The 20,960-nt window shown below is 43.6% G+C and overlaps 1 long non-coding RNA gene across 1 annotated transcript; it reads left to right on the plus strand.

The window, feature by feature from the left end:
- The first annotated feature begins 16,817 nt into the window (after positions 1 to 16,817).
- On the plus strand, positions 16,818 to 18,087 carry LOC148981396 (uncharacterized). The gene is made up of 3 exons (XR_016168621.1): positions 16,818 to 16,957; positions 17,063 to 17,165; positions 17,337 to 18,087. It is a non-coding gene; the product is annotated as an uncharacterized LOC148981396 (long non-coding RNA).
- The last annotated feature ends 2,873 nt before the right edge of the window (positions 18,088 to 20,960 follow it).

Raw genomic sequence — 20,960 nt, forward strand, 5'->3', positions numbered from 1 at the left:
TGAGGTGAATTGGCAGCAGCTGGCGCTGATAATGAGATCAGCTGATCAGCCGAACGAGCGGTAATGCCCACTCACACACGCTCATACTCACAGAACACGAGACATGAAGGAAACAGCGAATTCATGAATCGTGACAGGGCCAGTTTCGCCTCAAAGTCGTGCACCTTCGGAAACGGAGCGTCGCGGAAAAAAGTTACAAAAGAATGGCGTGCATGCACCCTCAACAGTCGGGCACACCGCGAAGTTGTCGTTTTTTTAAGCGCTGAGGAGTTGTTTTTTTTAAATAAACTAATTTACATACAACATAGGCATTGAACAAACAACAGTAACACTTTACAATTCTCGAAAGGCAGACGCAGTTTCAAATAATGAATTGCGGGAAAATTTCTTTTTTTTCACTGCAACGGTCACACTAGAACGTCATATGTTTTAAACAAAATTCAACATTTTAATAACACGTTAAAAACAGCCCACTTGTAAATAAATTGTATTGCAAATAAATTACTAAATGCTAAAAGTGAATACATGTAAATTATTATTATTATTATTTATATATAAATATATAGAACATTTATCAGTGATGCAAGTTGACCTCTGCATGTTTAACATTCACCTGTTGTGCTGTTCTCGTGAGTTTCAGCAGTGAAGAAGCAGTTAAAGGGATAGTTCACTTTGAAATTAATTTTTGATATGTTTTAGCTTACCTCAAGGGCATCCAATGGCGCTTTTCCACTGCATAGTACGGTACGGTTCGGCTCAGTACGCTTCGACTCGGCGCGGAACAGTTCGGATCGCTTTTCGTTTCCACTGCAGTAGTACCCCTTCAAAGTGTGTGGGACTGATCGTTATTTGCGCGCGCCTCTACTGCCATGACATCATCTTAAAAGCTCCACATTTTCAAACCCACAACACAGGAACAATGGAGACTATCGAGGGGATGGTGTTCCTGATTCTCGGTATGTGGTTGTTTTTAACTGCTAGACGTAAAAATGTGTTTAAAATGAGGCTGATGGCAGCAAAACAAAAATACTGCTAAAAAAGTGTCTCATGTCTCGTGTCGCAAATCCAATGACGCTAGTAGTGACGCTGGTAGTGACGATTCTGTCTGACCAATCAGTGATCTGCAGTGTTTCACGTCACATTTTAGTACCGGTGCGGTACGCTTGGAACCTCAACAGACCAGGTACCATTTAAAGCGACCTGAAGCGAACCGTACTGTACCGTACCATGCAGTGGAAAAGCACCACAAGTGAGACGTACCAAACCGAACCATACCGTACTATGCAGTGGAAAAGCGCCTCAAGATGTAGGTGTCTTTGTTTCCACAGTATTTTCAATTTTGACATTTTTCGGTCAAACCGGTGTTGTCTGTTGTCTGTCAGTCAAAGAGCATGCACAGAGAAGTCAAAATGAAACATGATTTAATGACTCGTAAATGTAAGTATACATGGATGGCCTAAGACACGAAATGAGCGGTTTGTGTGAGAAAACAGTATTTATATAGCTTTTACCTCTTGTTAACAGCCTTAGAACTGATCTGAATCAGATGTCCAACTGAACCGAACTGAACCATCTCCAGAGTCCATACGTTACATCAGAAGTGATCTCTCGCGAGTCTATGTCACGCATTGTTTACACAGAGATTTCGGAAGTTTTACCTTTAACTAAACATATTTAGATATACGGGAAATCGCAATGGAAATCGCAAAATATGTTTAGTGAAAGGTAAAACTTCCGAAATCTCTGTGTAAACAATGCATGACATAGACGCGCGAGAGATCACTTCCGGCGTAATGTCTGAAGACAGTTCAGTTCGGTTCAGTTGGACATGTGATTCAGATCTGTCAAAACTATATAAATAGTGTTTGTTTTCTCACACAAACCGCTCGTTTCGTGTCTTAGGCCATCAGTGTGTACTTACATTCACGAGTCATGCTCTTTGAGGTGGACCCCCTAAAACCGCATTATATTTCTTACAGACAACACTGGTTTGACCATAAAAAGTCAAAGTTGAAAATGCTGTGGAAACAAAGACACCTACATCTTGGATGCCCTTGAGGTAAGCTAAAACATATCAAAAAGTAATTTCAAAGTGAACTATCCCTTTAATGAAGAATTACCCACTAGTTCTTCAATAATTCCTTATTAGTTATGCAGTAAGATAGTCTTCTAAAGTGTTATGGTATATACAACTGAAAGTCAAAATGAAGTGTGAAAAATGAATGATTTTCACAGTTATTTTATTATTTATTTATTTTCTTTTATAAAAGCTTAACTTCACTGCTAATATTGTTGGCTTGTTCATGTTAAAGAGTAAACGGTTTTGAGAGATTCAACAAATTGGTGTTACATTGGTCTCTATTTTACCTTGTATCTAAAATAAATTGGTTTAGTGAAGGCAATAAAATCCTGTACATAACTGCATGGCATTGAACGGAATGCTGGAGACTGTGAACCCAGCGAGCCGAGCAGAACCAGCTGCATGTAATACATATTAGAAAGCTGGAGAAATCTTGTTAAACATGGCCTTGTAGACCATAAACTGCTGAGCATCACGATTAAGTCAAGTATTTCAGACAAAGGCTGTATGTGATATGCTGAATGGATAAGGGTGGTCTTTGGAGGTCAGTATGAGCAATAGATTGAGAGTACCTCACAATCACTCCAATGCTTTGAAAAGACAGGTAAGTATGAGCTGTGAAATCTGTGGACAAGAAAGCAAGCATCATCACTAAATAAAAGTGCCCTTTGTGCATTTGTTGGCTTTCATGAGTCCTGACTACAGTTGGCTGGCTTGTATTACACAGTGCCAGGCTCCGCATTCCTCTGACAAGGCATGTAAGTAGCTTTGTGCTTGATGGATGACTCTTATTTTCCTGTCAGCCTTGAACTACTTTAATGTTTATCTTGATATCTCCCTGATGGCTTCCCATTCATCTCGTACCGTTCACAAAAAAAGAAAAACAGAGGGCGAGCATCTCAATCAATAGAAATCCAACATGTACCTACGCAGTGACACCTGTTCATCTCACCTGTGTGAAACAAATACTTCCACACACAAAAGGGCTGGTGAGGATTATAAAACCTTTCCTGTATCTGGCCAGATTAAAAATGTTCAAAGATGCATGTTATGCTATTTAAAGGGTTAGTTCACCCAAAAATGAAAATTCTGTCAGTATTTACTCACCCTCGTGTTGTTCCAACCCCGTAAGACCTTCGTTCATCTTCGGAACACAAATTAAGATATTTAAGATATTAAAATCGCTCCTGCATACAGTCCATAGGCTTCTTGAGGGACTGGCTCTTGCTGTCCTCGAAAAGTCATTAAAGACATCGTTAAAATAGTCCAAGTGACTACAGGGGCTCAATCTTAAGTTTATCAAACGATGAGAACACTTTTGTGCGCAAAAAAACAACAAAAATGACTACTTTATTTCAACTATTCGTTTATTTCTCCCTCTGCACGAGTCAGGTTACTAGTTTAATAGCGTAAGCTTCTGTTATTGTACGTCACACGCATCACACACACATGACCAGCGTCGGCCAATAGTGAGCCTACGTGTGACGTAGCTCTACGCAATCACACTACGTTAACTGACTTACAGGCTCATGGAGAAATAAACGAATAGTTGAAATAAAGTCGTTATTTTTGTTGTTTTTTTGCGCACAAAAGTGTTCTCGTCGTTTGATAAACTTAAGATTGAGCCACTGTAGTAACTTGGACTATTTTAACGATGTCTTTAATGACTTTTCGAGGACAGCAAGAGCCAGTCCCTCAAGAAGCCTATGGACTGTATGCAGGAGCGATCTTAATATCTTAAATATCTTAATTTGTGTTCCGAAGATGAACGGAGGTCTTACGGGGTTGGAACAACATGAGGGTGAGTAAATACTGACAGAATTTTCATTTTTGGGTGAACTAACCCTTTAAAACCAGTCTGCAAAAAACAGGAAGCACAATGTGACCACAAAGTCAGACAATTTAATTCAAATCAAGTCACCTTTATTTGTATAGTGATTATACAATACAGATTCCTTGATAACAGGAAAATAATGCAACAAAGTTTGTTTTTGGTTGTACATCAGCTCTAGAAGAAAATAGTTTCATTGTCCAGGAGAAATCCGGCACAAAATGAACCTTTGGTCTAATTACACATTGGTACCTAGTCGACCGTTCTCTGAGGTTTGTTTCCATGATAATCAAATGTAAAGAGTTTTATCTCTAAAAACTGTTTGGCGTATAACGCTAGTATATGGGGGCATATAATAAGCAAAAAGAAATCGCTTGTTTATACCACTAACAAGGCTCAAAATAGCCCCATTAACACAGTAACATAATGAGGGTCCATACATGCAAAACGAAGCATTGAGAACTTTTTAAGTGTACAGACCGTTTAATAAGAAGATATTTTATCCTCTTTTACATTTTAACCGAATCTAGAATTATAGAAGTCTATAATGTGTTATATTTATGTCAAATAGATGTGTTTTTAAGTCTAGATTTAAACTGGCAGAGTTTATCTAACAATGTTAGAAAGACTTGGTGCTTCCTAACATGGACTTGGAAGTTTTCGTGCTAAATAGGAAAAGGATCTACCACCAGCAGTCGATTTAATATTCTAGGTATTACCAACTGGCCGGAATTTTGATATCGCAATAGACATTACGGACTATAATGTGCTAAGAGCTCTTAAATAAATCTTTAAAAAAAAAAAGAAAGATCAAACTGTACACATTAACATCTTTATAGACCCTGTTTCCCGTCCTGACAAACACCAATGTCAGTTTTGTGCAAATCAAGGCAAAGATATTTATTTAGGGAACAATGGAAACCAGTAACCAAGAAAACGTCTCGGTTACGTATGTAACCCTCGTTCCCTGAGTAGGGAACGGAGACGTTACGTCAGAAGTGACGGAGATTGGGGGTTTCGCATAGAAAGCCAATCCTCTTCGAGTATTTAAACACGAGCCAATGGCATGCAATGCCTTGGGGCTGCGGAAATTTGCATAGCGTACTCCGCCCTACTCCGTGAGTATAAAGGAGGAAGTGAACGCAACCGCAGTATGTCTTCGCTGAGGAGCCAAGACTGAACTCGGCGTCTACCCAGCGATACAGCAGAAGTGGCAGGGAGACGTAACGTCTCCGTTCCCTACTCAGAGAACGAGGGTTACATACGTAACCGAGACGTTCCCTTTCGTAGTCACTTCGAGTTACGTCAGAAGTGACGGAGATTGGGGGTCTATGCCATCACGCCATCTTCAAGCTGTCTTCCAGTGCCCTGCGAAAGTCTGGACCCCCGAGCCTTACCTCTTTTTTTTTTTTTTTTTTTTTTGGGGATCCGACTTTGACACAGGATTACCAAGGTACACTGGGAAACATATCCCGGAAGGGACATGCTACCAGCTGCCTACCGAAGGGAGGACTTACGAATACACATATGGCCACATAGGAACACATATGGAACACTGGAGTACCAACCGCAGGTGGCTACTAATTTCAACTCCAGGGGTGGCAGATGGCTTGCCAAGGGAAGACACATGCTCAGAGAGGCTTACAGTGGATAATACACATGAGACGGTTACCATGGGGAACCGTGCGCATGGAGGCACCTAGCCAGCATCCAGAGCAACAGCAGTGGTGCCCGCATCGTCGGTGCTGGAGGACTCAAGACTTCAATGGAAGAACTGAGGAAATATCGCACTTATCCAGTCCGGGGAGTGGAGTGGCGAGCAAGCGAAGACACCTGAGCGGATCCAGAACTGGCCGAAACGAGTACGTGAGAGGATACCGGCTCAATTCGCAGATTATAGAATCTGGCGAAGGTGTTGGGTGTCGCCCAGCCTGCAGCTCTGCAGATGTCTGTAGCGAGGCGCCGTGCGCTAAAGCCCAAGAGGAGGCTACACTCCGAGTGGAATGGGCCGTCACACCAAGGGGGCACGGAAGGCCTTGCTGCTGGTAAGACAAAGCAATGGCATACACTATCCAGTGGGACAGCCGTTGCTTTGAGAGAGCCCTTCCCTTCTGGCTCCCCCCATGACAGACAAAGAGCTGGTCTGAGGTCCTGAAACACTGCGTTCTGTCGACATAGGTGCGGAGAGCACGTACCGGACAGAGCAGTGCCAAGGCTGGGTCTGCCTCCTCCAGGGGCAGCGCTTGCAGGTTCACCACCAGGTCCCGGAGGGGAGTGGTAGGAACCTTGGGCATATATCCAGGCCGGGGTCTCAGGAATACGTTAGAGTAAGCCGGCCCGAACTCCAGGCACACTTCGTCAATAGAGAGTGCGTGCAGGTCCCTTACTCTCCTGATGGAGACCAATGCAATCAGGAGTGCTGTCACATAGGACAGGGCAAAAACTCTACCGACTGCAAAGGCTCCAGGGGAGGCCTCTGCAGAGCACCCAGGTCTACTGAGAGGTCCCCAGAGGGCAGGAGGGGAGGGAGGCGGATTTAGCCCCCTCGCTCCCCTCAGGAACCTGATGACCAGGTCATGCTTCCCATAGACTTACCTTTCACTGCATCATGAGACGCGGCAATGGCCGTGACATAAATCCAAAGGGTGGAGGGCGACAGCCTACGCTCCAACCCCTCTTGCAGGAAGGAAGCACGACTCCGATCGAACATCTCCGGGGGTCTTCTCAGCGAGAAGAACACCAATTGACGAAGAGGTTCCACTTCAACGCATAAAGGTGTCTCGTGGACGACGCTCTTGCGGAAGTGATGGTTGCCGCCACCGCAGGTGGCAGCGAACTCAAACCTGCCTCGTCCCGTCCTGGAGCCACACGTGCAGCCTCCAAGATCGGGACGAGGGTGCCACAGAGTGCCCCGTCTCTGAGAGAGTATCTCAGAGGAATAGGCCAAGGAGGTGCTGTCGCGAGGAGCATGAGTTCGGAGAACCACGTCTTGGTGGGCCAGTAGGGGGCTACCAGCAAGACCTGCTCCTCGTCCTCCTTGATCTTGCACAACACCCGTGCAAGGAGGCTCACTGGGGGAACGCACACTTGCGTGGGCCCCGTGGCCAGCTGTGCGCCAGCGCATCTGAGCCGAGAGAGCCGCGGGTCAGAGAATAAACTGGGCGCAGTGGGGCGAGTCCCGAGAGGCGAACAGGTCTATCTGTGCCTCCCCGAACTGGTCCCAAATCAGCTGGACCGACTGGGGATGGAGTCGCCATTCGCCGGAGATGGGACGGGCCCGGGACAGCTCGACGGCTGCCCGGTTCCGGTCTCCAGGAATGTAACTGCACGAAGGGACCTCAGGTGCTTCTGACTCCATATCAAGAGGTGGCGGGCGAGCTGCGACAACCGGCGCGAGCGTAGACCCCCCCTGGTGGTTGATGTACGCTACTGCCGTAGTGTTGTCTGAGCGGACAAGCACATGCTGGCCCTTGAGCACGCTCGGAAGCGGTGCCGGGCGAGCCGTACTGCCAACAGCTCGAGGCAATTGATGTGCATGAGGCGCTGGGCTCCTGTCCAGGAACCGGCGGCTGCATGCCCATTGCACATGGCACCCCAACCCGTGGTAGACGCATCCGTGGAGACAACGAGATGCCTGGAAACTCGCTGAATAGGGATTGCCCGTAAAAAGCTGAGGTTCGACCACGGGAAGAAGGTTCGGCGGCACGTCGGAGTCACTGGAACTCGGAGCGAGCCGCGATGCCATGCCCACCTCGGGACTCGATCGCGAAGCCACAGCTGAAGCGGTCTCATATGAAGCAAACCGAGCGGCGTACCGCGGATGCCATATGCCCCAGGAGCCTCTGTTATAGTTTCAGTGGAACCGCACTCTTGCCCTCGAACTGTCGAAGACAAGCCAGCAGTGAGTGCGCGCGCTCGTCGTGAGCTGCGCGGACATGGCGACCGAGTCTATCTCCATGCCGAGAAAAGAGATCCTCTGCACGGGGCAAAGTTTGCTCTTTTCCCGGTTGACCCGAAGGCCCAGACGGGCTAGGTGCCGTAGCACCAGGTCTCTGTGTTCGCAAACCTGAGCTCGAGAGTGTGCTAGTATCAGCCAGTCGTCGAGATAGTTCAGGATGCGAACCCCGTGTTCGCGAAGGGGAACAAGGGCTACCTCGACGATCTTCGTGAAGACGCGAGGGGACAGAGCTAACCCGAATGGGAGAACGGCGTACTGGTATGCCTGGCCCTCGAAGGCAAACCGAAGAAACGGTCTGTGTCAAGGGAGAATGGAGACATGGAAGTACGCGTCCTTCAGGTCGATCGCTGCAAACCAATCCTGATACCGAACACATTCGAAAATGCGTTTGGCCGTGAGCATTTTGAACGGTAGTCGATGGAGAGAACGGTTCAAAATGCGCAGGTCCAGGATCGGTCGTAACCCACCGGTCTTTTTTGGGGACAATGAAGTAGGGGCTGTAAGCCCGGACCTCACCTCGGCTGGAGGGACCGTCTCGATTGCACCCTTCGCCAGCAGGGTCGCAATCTCCGCTCTTAAGACTGGGGCATTGCCACCAACCATCGTGGAGCGAACTCCCCTGAAGCGGGGAAGAGACCGTGCGAACTGAATCGCGTAGCCGAATCTGATCGTTCTGATGACCCAGTGGGATACCCGGGAAGCGCTAGCTAGGCTTCCAGGAAGTGAGCCAACGGGGTCATGCGAACCACAGACGTCCCCCCGGAGGGGCAGCGAGGCGGGTCGACCGGCACGCGTGCAGGAGTTACCCCGTCCGGATGCACCGTCGAAACCCGCTCCCCGACAGAAGAGACCAGGGAAGGCAGAGCGTTCCACGGGGGTCTGTTCTGCCGGGGGTCTGGCGACAGAGGGGGAAGGGATTGGCGTAGCCCGGGGACGACACACGCACCCTTCCGCGCCCTCCGAGACAGAGAGGAATGAACGGGGCGACGCACTGGACGTCGTGCGCGCTCATTCCAGTCTGTGTGCTCAATGACAGTGTCAGCTTTTCCTCAACCAGCTCAGGGAGCTAGCTAGAACAAAAGATTCTCCACCGGCCCTCCACCGGGGAAGGAGGGGCCCTGCCACCGCCTCCTGAGAAAAACCATGACACTATCACTGAGCGGCCCGCCTCAGGAACATCGCTTCGCCTGGCGTTTAGCGGGGCACACGGCCTGAGGGGGGGGGGGCGCTTACCTGTGGCCTCCTCCGCGACGCGAACCGGCTGAAGGCTGCTGCTGGGGCCGCGTGGGAGGGAAGGGAGCCGCAGGGGGGCGTCCTCGGCGGCGAGCTGGCGGAGGCGTCCGAGCCGACGGCTGGTTGGAGGCAGCAGCTGGCCGTCGGGGCAGAGAAACCGCCTTCGTCTGCTCCTAGGCGGTCGAGAAGTGCTGGGCAAAGTCCTGGACCGCACCGCCGAACATATGATGCTCCTGGACCACAGCGGTGGGCATCACCTGACCAAGGGAGCGAGCGACCGCCTCCGTGACCCGTTTAAGGACAAGGTAGGCGGCAGGCTCGCAGCTCGCTTGGTCCGTCACCTCCTCGTGCACATTCCTGAGCAGCTAGCTTTGTAGGTGCTCATCATATGCAGGGCGGAGGCTGCCTGTCCCGCCGCTCTACAGAATCGCGCCGCCATAGACGACGAGAACCCATAGGCTTTGGAGGGGCATCTGAGAGCAACCGCCGGTTGACCGGGGGAGCCCCAGCGTACCCACAGACAGCCGCATCGCCGAGGGGAGGAAGGGCGGGGAACTAAAGCACGCCTTTTTTTTTTTTTTTAAATTATTTATTTATACATTTTTTAGTGCGTGTCAGTTCCGCATGCAACTCGGGGAAAAAAGGCAATTGGGGTTGGCCGTGGCCGTAAGGCGGCAGCGTTACCCAAAAACCAATTATTCAGCCGCGAGAGATCGGGATGGGGTGGAGTTCCACCCCCCCCCCCGATGCTCGAGATAGCACGGCCATCATCGCGGGATCAAACACGGCGGCGCTGACGCTCCCGAGGGAGGCAACGCGGCCGCATCCTCACTTCCCGAGGAGTCAAGCCCGCCTAGTGATGCTGTGATCGACATCGCATCATCATCTGGAGCGCTGCCCGAAGCAGCCGGTGCCACCGAAGAAGCAACCGACTGAATCGAACTAACGCTCGCTGGCTCTCGCACTGAGGCGGGAGGTGTGGCCCGAGGAATCGTCGGGGCTTTGTCCCACACCATCACCGTAAAATCACCAGGTCCCCGGGTCGACGGGCCCCCTATGGAGGAAACCGATCGAGCGGGGGGGACCGGGACTCTCACTCAAGTGAGATCATTGAGTCTCGACCTCAGTGTAGAGATGGTCATGTTCCCACAGAAGGAACATGAGTCATCCACGAACGCTGCTGCTGCATGCTGAAATGCCCAGGCATACAAAGCAGCGATCGTGACCATCAGATGACGACAGAAATCAACCACACCCAGAAGAACACGGGCGAACCGTCTTTAAAAAGACGTGCGCGTGCAGCTCTTTCAATGAGAGGAGGAAATTCACTCTTTCAGCGCTGAAGCGACCAGGGAGAAGCGCAAAGTCTGGCAGACCACTGCTCAGATCGCAGGCGATGCAGAATCTCGCTGGGTACCGCCGTCACACCAACACTGAAGAGGACGCTCGTCTCGAAGAGTCTTGAACAGTGCTTTCAGGAGTGAAGAGGTTCTCTTGGCTCCGAAGCGAAAACATACTGCGGTTGCGTTCACTTCCTCCTTTATACTCACGGAGTAGGGCGGAGTACGCTATGCAAATTTCCGCAGCCCCAAGGCATTGCATGCCATTGGCTCGTGTTTAAATACTCGAAGAGGATTGGCTTTCTATGCGAAACCCCCAATCTCCGTCACTTCTGACGTAACTCGAAGTGACTACGAAAGGGAACTAAAGACTTTTACATGGAAGCAATCAGCTTCAGGAGACCATACACAACACATTTGCAAGAATACCAGCCCATTCTCACCCCCAAGGCGTCGCTTAACTGACGCCTTGGGAAGCATTTGGACATGCTTCAATATCTGACGCTTTAGGCGCCCTTTAGCGTCAGTTAGATGACGCCCTAGGATCGCGTGTACCCTACCCCCACCCCACACCTAAACCTAACCGCGTCCTCTAACTGACGCTTTCCTTTAGCGTCAGTTAGATGACACCGTAGGATCGCGTCATGTAAGTGACGCTAAAGGGCGCCTAAAACGTCAAATATTGAAGCATGGTCAAAGGTGACGCCTTGGGGTGAGAATGTGTTGAGAATACATACTGAGATGTAACCGTGTTTAAAGCCCACACAGGCTTTAAACACTGTTAAAAAGAGACAATAAAGAGCCTCTAAAAGAGACAATAAAGCTAAACACACTAACATTTAACTGTCTAAGCATAAAAAAAAAAAAGAAAATCGCCTGGAATTTTTTCGTATGATATAACAAATACTGTGAAATTGGCAACGATCAATCAGATTGTGATGTGAACATCTTTGTGCAAATGGATCAATTTCAAAGGCTTTTTATTTGATGTCACCAACTACTCTTGTCACTGCAGAAATATTTCAGCTTTCACTCCACTCATGTACTTGAAAAAGACTGCTGAAGCTGTAATTCATTTCTGCAACTGAAGGATAAGCTGGCTATTACTGCAGACATTACCACAAGATGACATGCAATCATATTATGGTTTCTGCTAGTAACAGCTGACCCGCTGTATTGTTATTGTTGCATTTATATTATGCTTATTTTTGTAGGGATTATCGGTGCAGGTATAGAATGCATGAACAAAAGAACAAGAATAGATTTGCACCATTTCCCATCACGTCAATATTGTTTGCACGTGTGTGTGTAGCCGAAAATTTAGATCTTTACCCATTATCCAAATATTATTCAGAAGAACGTGTTAAAGATTGTGTGCCAAGAATGTGCCAAGCATATTGCATAGTTATGCTTGGAATCTATTGTTTTATTGTGATAACGCAATGAAACATGCCAAATTGTGCAGATATAATTTTGGCCAGGCTGTCATACAAAACATTATGAATATGAACACATGCAAAAATAAGAGAGAACCAACAAAATTTGTATAACTGATTATGTTGTAGTCAATGTATTCTTTTTCCTGTGAGCTTTTTGATTTTCTGTGATTTTTTTTTCTTTTATTGATTTGCATAGTAAAATAAAACCTGTTGCTGTAGTTTGCCTTTAGTTACTTAATAAATAAATAAAAAAATGTGATGCGTGCATACTGCAAAAATATAATAAACTTCATATATTAACAAAAAATAATTGCCTAAAGACCATTTGGTGAAAGTCATTGCAAAAATTACAAACTTGGGCTACTTGGGTTTAATTTGGGACCACTGTATATTATGTAATTAACATTAGCAAAAATGTGTACTGTATTTTGCTAATATAAATGTTCAATTTTCATGAGACTTTTCAATAGTTCTATGAATTATATAATTGAACTGGATGGTCACATATGGATGATCAAGGACTCTGTCATTTCAAGGACTAGTCAAAGGCTAAACATCTATCCAGCTGCCTACGATGAGCTGAGTTCTGGAGGAAAAGCAGAACATCCCACTTGGATACTCCGCTGTGTTGCATTGGGACAGTGTACGTCCTCGCATTTTCTCCCACTGCAACTGACTTGTGAATTTTCTGCAGCTGTGTGCAGCCAGTATAGACATCAACAGCAATAAGCCTCATAAATACATATTATTACAAACAATCCAGCTGAGCGTTAACAGTGCCATTTTATGCTATTTGAGTTTTTTTTTTTTACAATACAATTTCAAGGAGTAGTTCACCCACACGTTTAATAAAATGTATACACTAAAATAAGATTCAATTTAATTGACTGAACATTAACTTATAATTTTTATTTCATGATACTATTACTTACAAATTGTTAAATTAAAATTGACCCTAATAGAGTACGGGATAAGATTGTGTCAAGTTTGACGTCAGTGAAACTTGGCACCACTTTTCTAGTCGAATACATGAAGTCCAGGACATTCTTCAAAACGTCATTCTTTGAGATCAGGTCAGATTTTTCCATAAGCTGTGAAAAATTTAATTTATTTGCATTTTTTTCTATGTGCCCTTGCGTAAATCTCCAGAAACAAGTTCAGGAAAGTTACACAGCAGTTCAGGGGCCACATGTACAAAGCCTTGCGTTGACTTCATACTAAACCATTGAGTACGAACAAAGCTGTAAATGTGCTATACGCACAAAAAAACTAAACAAAAAGAAACAGATATGAATGTCTGCGTACGAAGGATCCCACGCATATTCTCTTTGTGCATCCCAATTAACGTAAAAATTGAGCGTACATGCATGAGCACAACGCCCCACCCAGTCTCATCCCTCAATAAAATTAATTTAAATATGGTAATTAGTCCAATTTGACAAAAGAAACCTGCAAGAACATGGCTAAAGCCAGCAAGAAACAAAATTTCAAAATTTTGAATATACTGTATGTGAAAGTGTAATTTATTACTGTGAATTTTAAGCATCATTACTCCAGTCTTCAGTGTCACATGATCCTTCAGAAATCACTCTAATATGATGATTTGATGATCAAGAAATATTTATGATTATTATCAGTGTTGAAAACAGCTGTGCTTCTGCTTCATATTTTCATGGAAACCGTGATATAGCATTTTCAGGATTCTTTAATGAATAAAAACTTAAATTAAACACATTTAGAAATCTTATAATCTTTTGTAAAATTATAAATCCATTTACTGGCACTTTAAAACAAATTCAATGTGTTCATGCTGAATAAAAATATTACTTTTTTTTTTTTTTACCTTTACTGACTGAATTAATGAAGTTTATTTTTTATTCCTTGCTAGACGGGTTTGCACATGCTTTATGTTCTTACTTAACTGCATAATAGAATATTTTAATAAGACTCGTGTGACATAATTTGTAATTGATACATTATCTGACATATTATTAATTTTGCCACTTCTCATTTTTTTTGCCTCTATGAGTCGCCAACGGACAAAAATCAAGGCAAATGTACGTACGCCAGACATAAAGTTTACTTGGAGGAACGCACATTTCACTGTTAGAACATCAAGCCGTGAACGTGAAAACTGGTGTACGCCGTGTTTTTGTACGAACGCAGTGTTGATACATGAGGCCCCTGGTCCTTTCCTTTATTCTCCTTGATATCTTTTATATGGTTCGTGTTGACTCACTTCACTGTATGAGCAACAACTCCAAATATCGAAGAGGTTTTATTAGAGAACCTCTGCTAGTGTGGCTCATAAATCATCTTCTACTGTTGACAGTCCTTAGGAAAGAGCATTCAGCTCTGGGCTTTCTCATCAAGATACTAAGAAATTCCAATGTGCCGACCGTCAAATCTAGTATAGAACTGTCCACATTCATTGCATCAATGTGTTTATAAAATAATTATACTCATTTTGTACTTTTTTCTTTAAAAAAAGATGTCCTATTTGTCCACCAGGTTTGTGCAACTATTATTCAGTCAGTGGCTAATAAAAGTTTAAACACTGAGACAAACTTTTAAATATTTAGCACAATCAGAGGTTATCTTTCACTCAAAGATCTGGTATGAAGGTGTCGAAGCATGCCAAAAGAGTATTGATCTGAGATAAGGATCTAATGACCCCAAATTCACCTAAAGACAGCAGAGATTCCCGTAATAACAAACTAAAGGTGTCCTCAGAGAGAGAGATGAATGAGACAGAAAGCTGAGACAGCTTAAAAATATCATAACAGCACTTTTTCGCTCTGCCACACTTCGCTACATTTTTGGGAACGAACTAATAAGCTCTGTAAATTGTGTTGGTAGTAACATATGCTTGCCAAAATTTTCCAGGTGGGGGTTTGTTTCTCGCAGCGAATAAATTTAGCACACTGTAAAGCACATGAATGATTTTGAACTATGATGGACATCTTTGTTGTTGTGCACAGTTCCCCTCATAGAAGCTGAAATGAGTCGTGTGGAATACAAGTCCCTCTTGAACAGACAACTGAGTTATTGATTCATTCAGAGACTGAAAGATATATGGACTCAGCTCAAGGGCAGTCCATTTTTAGAAGGTAGAAATAAAGGAGTAAAAGACTTCTTCTCACTCTTCTGAATTTTTGTGCAAATAGGTCATGTGAGTTACCAACATGAATTGCAATAGGGCCTTGGTTAGAAGCGTTACAAGGACTTTTTGAAAGAAAAAACAAGAATAAAAGACTGTACGAAGACTTAGCTCAGATGTCTAAGAAGAAGTGTGCTGTAGATGCTGACATTTGATCATGTTGAGCAACATCTGTCAGTCTTTGAGGCTTTAGTAGATGTTCATAATTGTGGAATTAAGCTCCTCTTTACAAGACTTGCAAAACAAAGATTTGGAATCCCTTTAAGAACTTTCATCATGTGGAAAAGAGGAGCCATAATATATTAACGTCCTAGTGCAGGCAAGGGAGGTCATGTGGATATTTTGCTGCAGGTTTATTTAAAAAAAAGTGATTGTCTTTTTGAGTGAGTCATTGAAACATTCACTCAACCAATTCATTTAAATACACTGATTCTAACCAGTGACCTAACCACAACTACATGCCAGGGTTCTCTCACCTCGGTCTAGTGTGTTTCTTGCTTTTGTGACAGAGCTCTGACACCCTATCTTTGTCTGTGTCTTGTTGTGTTTCCGTATTGTGCTGTCACACGCAGCTAGTGTTTCTCACTGGCTGCATGCATTCATGTTACAGGTATCTTGTTCTATGTGAACACGCGGCTTATGATCCCTCCCTGCATGTTCGTGTTTTGTTCTGTGTAAGCTCATGGCTTGCGATTGGTAATGGTTGGTCATGTACTTGTGTGTGATTTCATGTTTGATGTGAGCAGTGAGCACATGGCTTGTCTTGTCTGCCATGTGCTATCAGAGACGGACAGTAACGGGGTACATTTACTTGATTAGAGTACTTAAAGGAGAACTCCGGCACAAAATAAACCTTTGGTCTAATTACACATTGGTACATAGTCAACCGTCCTCTGAGATTTGTTTTCATTATAATCGAATGTGAAGAGTTTTATCTCTAAAAACTGTTTAGCTTATAACGCTAGTATATTGGGCATAGAGTAATGAAAATAAAAATCGCTAGTTAACACCACTAACAAGGCTCAAAATAGCCAAACACTAACACGGTAGCATAATCAGGGTCCCTACATGCAAACCGAAGATATTTTTGAAAGACAGTCCACTTCATGAAAACATGCAGGAGCCATATTTGGGAAAACAGTCTCGAGCAGTCGAACCACGAACTCCACCACGAATAAATAAACACTTTACACGAACGCCGAGCCAAGTTCTGGCTCATTCACATCTCACCAGCTCACTTGGCTCGGCGTTCGTGTAAAGTGTTTATTTATTTCCTGTACCTGTCAGCATTCACCTTCAGCTGTAATTTCCCCAAAGTCAACCCCATGGTCAGATTTATATAAGAGAAAAAACATTGGATGAAGACGAATCAGGTCCATCCCGGGAATGTGCCAACCCGTGGCCCCACCTCACCAGACCATTTAAATTTTCTGAATTTTCAGAAATTTTCTTAAATGTTTAATAAAGCAACATGGTAAAAAGATGAAAATTACTTGATTTTACTTTCAATTCCTTTTACATTCTCCAAGGTATTAACATTAACATTTTTCATAACTCCATGTAGGATGTTTCTGTCCATAAATGTAAGCACTGTGGCAGTAGTAATGCAATATTTAGAAAATGTACTCTTGTACTCTTGATACTCAAGTACTTTTAAAAACAAGTACTTCAGTACTTTTACTTAAGTAGACATCTGACTGTATACTGTAACCGGAATGAGTAGACTATCCCTTTAAATGGGCAGATGACGTAATGAGTAGGCTGCTTAAAGTCTCGCGGGCGCTAAGGAAAGGGGTTTGTCTGGCCCTCGTTCTACGCTCAAGGAGCGAGTTGTGTTTCTTCCTCTGCTGGCGCGTGGAAAGAGTTGATCCATTGATAAAGGTCTTTCCTGCACCAACGATTGTTCTGAGAATATGGTAGGTGTGTTATGTCTATTGGGTCTTTGGCCACCTGATGTGAGTGAACGATTGAGGTGTTTGTTTATCTTAAATCGTTAAATTTAATAAGATGTGTATTTTTAGGAGTACTAATACTTTGCTGAGTTGCCGGCTGCGTTTCAACACGTCTGCTTTCATTGAGACTTATTGTAATTCTCCATTAAGTGAGCCGTACCGTACCGGCAACGTGAGTATTTCTATGATTGCTTTTAAATGTATAAGGGTGTACGTGTAGTAAACTAAAGGAGTGTGAATTCAGGTCGAACCCTTACTTAGCTTTGACCACCTGATGTGAGTGAACGATTGAGTTTGGTTGTTTATCTTAAATTGTTAAATTTAATAAGATGTGTATTTTTAGGAGTATTAATATTTCGCTGAGTTGCCGGCTGCGTTTCAACACGTCTGCTTTCATTGAGACTTATTGTGATCCTCCATTAAGTGAGTCGTAGCGTATCCAGAACGTTAAACCCTTGCGTGGCAAGCGGCCGCCGTTTCTTTCCCCCCACCAAACTTGGAATTTGATTACTTTATATTTTGTTGATTTGTTATAATTTAATTTTTTTATTTCAATTATTTTCAAAGGTTGTTTGTCTTATTTTGGAATTTGATTACCTTATATTTTGTTGATTTGTCAGAATTAAAGCTTCTGGTTTCAATTATTTCCAAAATTTGTTTGTTTTATCTAGCAATTTAATTTAATTACTTTGTGTTTTGTTTATTAGTTATACTTTAAGACTTGTGGTAGTTATGATTCCTTTCTGAAATCTGTTTAAGTTATCGCTTCATGGGAGGTCTTTTTGGGTTGTGTTTGATGTGTTGTGGTTGATTTATTTTGATTTGTGCCGTGGTTAATTTCCTCCCATGGGGTGTATTTCCCATTTCATTATTTCAGATTGATTTGTGCTACTTTAAGTGTTATTTCTGTTTCTTTTGTTCTTTCTTTCAATTATGATTGGTCAGATTCATTAATCTGAGGTGTAAGTTGATTTATTTTCTTTAATTGTATTTTTGGTTGGTTTTGAACATTGTTTTCATTTTTTTGAGTTTCCTTTAAGTTTCTATTTTTTTCTCAGAGTGAAACTTGGGCGAGTTGAGTGAACTGTGGTAGTTGTTCAATCTTGCTTGGGTTTTTTTCTTTTTTTTGATTGATTAACATGGTTGCCAACCAAGTGTGATGTTATAAGAGAAGGATGGTGTTTGTCATTTAATAAAGTAACTCAACATTTTGTACTCTGGCTTCTGGATCATTTAATTGAACCGCCTGTGTAAAAAAAAAAAAAGAAGAAAAAAAAGAAAAAAAGAAAACTTTCTTAGGGTCCCCCATCCCAGACTTTGGGGGTGGCGTAGTCCGGTTGGTCGACAATTTTAAAAAGCCAAAGGTTACAGTACTTTTACTTGTACTTGAGTAAAATTTAACAAGGGGTATCTGTACTTTTACTCAAGTAATAAAGCTATGTACTCTGTCCACCTCTATCCTGTCTATTGTTTGACCCTGCCCAAGTCATTATTGTTATCTTTTTATTGGTTCAGTTTCCCCACCTGCCCTCCCTCGTTTGCTGTCCTATTTATTCCCCTTGTGTTTGCTGTCCTTAAAGCGTGTTTGCTGTCCTACGCTTTAAGCACTATGGGAAAACATCATTGTTTGACTTGTTGTGAACACTTGTGGCAACACACTCCAGGAATTTAGCTTAAATAACCTCTGATGATGACGTCATCAGAATAGGCATGTCAAAGGCTATAAATAAACGTGTGACAGGTGCGCTCATCAGGTTCTTCTGTCTTCAGAACTCTTCTTAAACTATCCCTTTTGCTATGAGTTAGTTTTGTCATAGCCTTTTATCATTATTTCCTCTTTCTCTGAAAACGAAAAGAAAAGAGTTAAAAAGACAAGAAAATCATGTTCTGAGAATCATCAGAGAGATGCGTGCTGCCCTGCTCACGGCCCATTTTGTTTGATGATCCGCTTGACTTTTGTATTACGGTTAAATACGAATTTTAGCAGACCCCAAGGACTCGGAGTGTGAGAACTGCAAGTTATTCCCCATCAAATTGTTCTGCTCAAGACTTGCCTTAGGGAAGAGCAACTGCAATTAGCAGTGACCACCTCCTTTAATCTATATTTAAAATCATTTAGAGAGATGAGCGATTGTAGTTTGAGTTTAGTCTGCATGTCATTCCAAGACCAAGGGCCATAATAGAGGCTTAGCTTTCCAGGCTCTGTTCTGATAACAGGCACTTTGAACTGTACCCATGTGACCTGAGATTATGATGGCTTTGAAATACATTAACATTGTCATATCCATTTTCATAAATACATTATCATTGTCATATAACTATTACCGTGCTAAAAATGGTTACTAAAAAAATAACTTCACATATTTTTGAAAACCCAGCGTTTAGTTAATCATGATAAGCGCTCATTGTCACAGTTATAAACTCAACAGCTTTGTTCTTACACAAGGGGTTTTGGCATCAAGGCATTTGTTTTCAGGCGGGCCGATAAAGAATGTGACACACACATATCCCGGACACCCAATCAGATCGCGACTTTAAAACTCCTGCAGTGTTTCCAGAAAAGTGTGCCATATGCATTAGATGTTCAGCCAATGGTCCGTGGGCGTGACATCTGGGGCTGAGACTACGGGTTACTTGACTGTAACTTTGTTCCAAGAAAAAGTGGGAATGAGATTCTGCGCTTTATTGCCGCCCCCGGGGGCGTGTCCAGGACGTTCTTCAGAAAAAGTGATCTGATGAGTGCACCTGTCACACATCTGTTCATAGCCTCTGACGTGCACATTCAAATGACATCAAAATCAGAGGTTATTTGAGCCAAATTCTTGTCATGTTTTGTCACACATGTTTACAACTAGTCAAACAACGATGTTTTCCAATAGCGTTTAAACCAAGTGTCAACCTCCCCGTCTCTCTCTTGAAACCAACATAAAAGTGAATTAAAGGTATAGCGGAGGATCTTTCCGTATTTTAGAGAAGACCCGCCCTCTCCAATTTTTGGACAAACACAACACTCTTGCTCCCGAGAGGGAACGTCTATTACGCCTTACACAATTATGTTGCAAATTATAAACTAACTCAAAAACATTCATAAAAAAGACAACATGTCAAATGCCCTTCCGTGTTTTATTTACTTATTATACTGATCGATTGAGTGACCGAGGACTCAAGACATGGTATGTACAACCCTGTATCACACGAAATACGTTGTGAGGAAACTATTTTGCAAATCGCAATTACGTTACATGGCAACATATAAGCAGTGCTATTACGTTGGTCCTTAACCTAATATGTCTCATTGTTAATAATACGTTATTTTTATACATAGTTGCATATGTAATGGAGAAGTAGCTTGTTGCATTTGTGTAATAATAAACACACAAGGTTTTAGAATATGAACACATGAACACACAAGGTTTTAGAAGGTTTAGGTTTTACAAACTTTACCTGTCTAGTAGAATCTTCGCGACTGCGGCATCAGTGAGAAGCCCAACCTGTGCTTTTAGCGCACGCCAGCATGTGATATTAACCCAAAATCTCTCTGGTCTTGTTTCTATATTCTGCGGCCTTTCTCTTCTTATCATACACTTCGTATACATTTTTTTTCTCTTTCGATCCTCAGCCATTTTCAAAGGAATGGCTGAAACCGCAACTCCGACATAATACACCTGAAAGTGAAAACTACATAGGGATGAGCACGTACGACGGCCTTACGTAAACATATCACCAGAATGATTGACACTTAGGTGGACCAATAGTATAGACAACCCACCCGGAAAAAGAAAATCCTCCGCTATACCTTTAAACTGCAATTCATCGAGTGGCCGCTTGAGGCTGGCTGCAAAAGCGAGTCAAATCTGTATCTCTCCCATGTTAAAATGTCTAACTTCACAGCAGAAAAAACAGCCCATTCTCACTCCCAAGGCGTCACCTAACTGACGCCTTGGGAAGCATTTGGACATGCTTCAAT

This window comes from Pimephales promelas, chromosome 5 (assembly GCF_988280905.1).
Source record: "Pimephales promelas chromosome 5, fPimPro1.hap1.1, whole genome shotgun sequence".
NCBI lineage: Eukaryota > Metazoa > Chordata > Actinopteri > Cypriniformes > Leuciscidae > Pimephales > Pimephales promelas.